General features: G+C 38.7%; 1 pseudogene; it reads right to left on the bottom strand.

Annotated features, from left to right (window-relative positions):
- Positions 1–2194: 2194 nt before the first annotated feature.
- LOC112484948 lies at positions 2195–2313 on the bottom strand (annotated as a pseudogene).
- Between the last annotated feature and the right edge of the window lie 415 nt (positions 2314–2728).

The raw sequence follows: 2728 nt of genomic DNA, 5'->3' as shown, positions 1-2728 counted from the left end.
GTCCCCACTTCCTTTCTCCTAAATATTTTTAATCTCCAATTGGATTTCTGTTCTCTTCACTTTCCTGAACCTGATTCTGGAATGTCAAACTCCTCTGACCTACCACTCTCACCCCTGTCTCCTTAATGGCTCTGCCTCTTCTTAGTTTCTAAAGGTTGAGTTTCTTGGTCTTCTTCTCTATTTTATACAATTTCCCTGCATAACTCATCCTGTCCCATAACTTTAAATGCCATCTATACACTCATGACTCCCATATTTACATCTTCAACCCTGCCCTCTCTTCTAGATACCAGGTTCCTATAGCCACCTACCTACTAAACATCTCCACATGGATATTAAACCTAACATGTCCAAAATAGGACTCTAGTTGTGTCATCCTGAACTGCCAGCATTCCCTTCCCACAGCTTTCCTAGTATTTATTACTGGTATCTCTAATCATCCAGTTGACCAGACAAGAGGCTAGAAGTTGTCCTTAATTGTTTCCTTTCTCTTTCTCTTTAGATGCAATCCATCAGCAAATTGTGTTAGCCCTATGTCCAAAATATATCACATGTGAATCCTCTTCTTTCTGCTCCCTCTCTTAACTATTATTTCAAAACACCATCAGTTCTTTTCTAAGTTATTACAGTAGGATCCTACATGGATCCCATTTCCACCCTTTCTCCACCATAGTCTTTTCTCCAGACAACAGCCAAAATGATCTTATAAAAACATTCAAAATGTATCGGATCATATTATTCCCTTGCTTAAATGCTCCAATGACTTTATATTGTACAACAAATAAAATACAAACTCCTTACTGTATAATCTACTTTCTGCCTTCTTCTCTGACATGTCTGACTCTCTCTCCAGAATGTGAAATTCATGAATTTTGTTTGTTTTGATTATTGGTTTGTTGGCAACAGTCAGTTCGATTGGAATTTATTGAAGAAATGACTGAACGGTCATAAAATGAATAAAAGGCTGTGTTGGCACTTGTGTTCTTAATATTATAATTTTCTTATTTAAATATTTTTAATACATCAAAATTACGTGAAATACATATGACTTAAAAATGAATAAACATAAGTATTGCCATCCTTGAAACTCTTTGTGGTCACTGTCATCTGGATGGTTTCCTAATCTCAATAGGAATAATGAGATCCTGGAATGATGAAACAAAATAATAATGAAATTCTAGATTTCCTATTTCTATAGATACTACAAACAACAGATTCAGGCTAGTATCTTCATATACAGTGATGAGAAGCACAGGATTTAGAGTTATTTTCATTTGATCCTCCAACCCCCTCTCCACCTATCAACATTTTGTTCTGTGCTCCCAAGGCTGAACTAACTCATCTTCTGGTTTAAAATTGGGTTCAGTCTATGGCCGTGCCACCCTGAACAAGCCTAATCCTGTCTGATCTCGGATTGGGCCTGGTTAGTACTTGAATGGGAGACCTCCTAGGAAGACCAGGTGCTGTAAGAGTTAAAAAAAAAAAAAAAAGATTGGGTTCAGTCAATAGGAGCATTATCAGGCTATTGGAAGGTAGGAGGAGTGTGAGGTCAGGGTATTTACTTCTCCCTGCTGTACTACTGGTTGCCCATATCCTATCAAAGGTCACAGGTTCTGCCTAGGAGTCCTTTCCACACAACTGCTCTACCTGATTCTGGTAACACTTCCCTCCATTTGCTCCTTCATGCTGTTGCTGGCCCTGGAGTATTCTACCATCCCTTCTCTAAACCCTACCCACATCTTTGTAAATGGCTTCTTCATTAACTCACCTCAATTATTCAATTTGAATGTGCTATTCGGTTCACATTGGGACCTTGAATGATATAGTAATTGATACCAGAATTGGTCCCAGAAGACTAAATTGGACACAGAAGACTAAAATGGAATTCTGGGATATAATGGATCACAAAGTCGAGGAGTATGTAGCTAACTTCCTTGAGACACTGGAAATCCTCGTAAATTCAGTGACATAACAATAACTCAAATGATCACACAATACAGGTGGAGGAAAAGGTTTTTTGAGAGCAAATAACTGTAGAGTTTGGTCACCATGCAATAATAGTGATTATAAAGATTACAGGTCAGCTGATATTTTTATTATTTATTTATTTATTTTTAGGCGAGGCAACCCTTGGTTGACCTCACAGATTGCAAGGACCTTGTCAGCTTACAATCCCTTATTTTTTTATTTTTTATGCCTACAGCACCTGGTCTTCCTAGGTGGTCTCCTATCCAAGTACTAATCAGGCCTGACCCTGCTTAGCTTCCGAGATCAGACGGGATCGGGCTTGTTCAGGGTGGCATGGGCGTACACCGGCTGATGTTTTTAATTATCCTAGAAAAAGTATGTGGAAGGGAGAATAAATTGAAAGTTTGTTTTTTAACTCAGGACACAGGTGCAAAATAAGAAAGCCTTGAAGGCAGCTAAAGTAGTTGTTCACCTCCTGACATCACAGGGCATGTATGGTTGAGAACTAAGCTCACAGATATTAATGGGATCTTGAGAAATAAAATAGGGACATTTGGATAGACAGAGATGATAAGACTGAGAATTTTGAACGCCAAATTTCCCTGAACCCCTCTCACTGGAGGAGGCAGACCCTCCAGACCCTCTTTAATCAGATGATTCTAATCACAGCTGTGGTTCTGGATATAGTCCTGTTTATGGCCAAGTAAATAGAAACTTTGGCACCTGGTTTGTAGCTCGTGACTTAACAAAATTGTTTAAC

The sequence above is a fragment of the Pteropus alecto genome, unplaced genomic scaffold, assembly GCF_000325575.1.
Source record: "Pteropus alecto unplaced genomic scaffold, ASM32557v1 scaffold248, whole genome shotgun sequence".
In the NCBI taxonomy this organism is placed as follows: domain Eukaryota; kingdom Metazoa; phylum Chordata; class Mammalia; order Chiroptera; family Pteropodidae; genus Pteropus; species Pteropus alecto.
The sequence above is the reverse complement of the archived record's forward strand: the minus strand, read 5'-3'. Positions and strand labels throughout refer to the sequence as shown.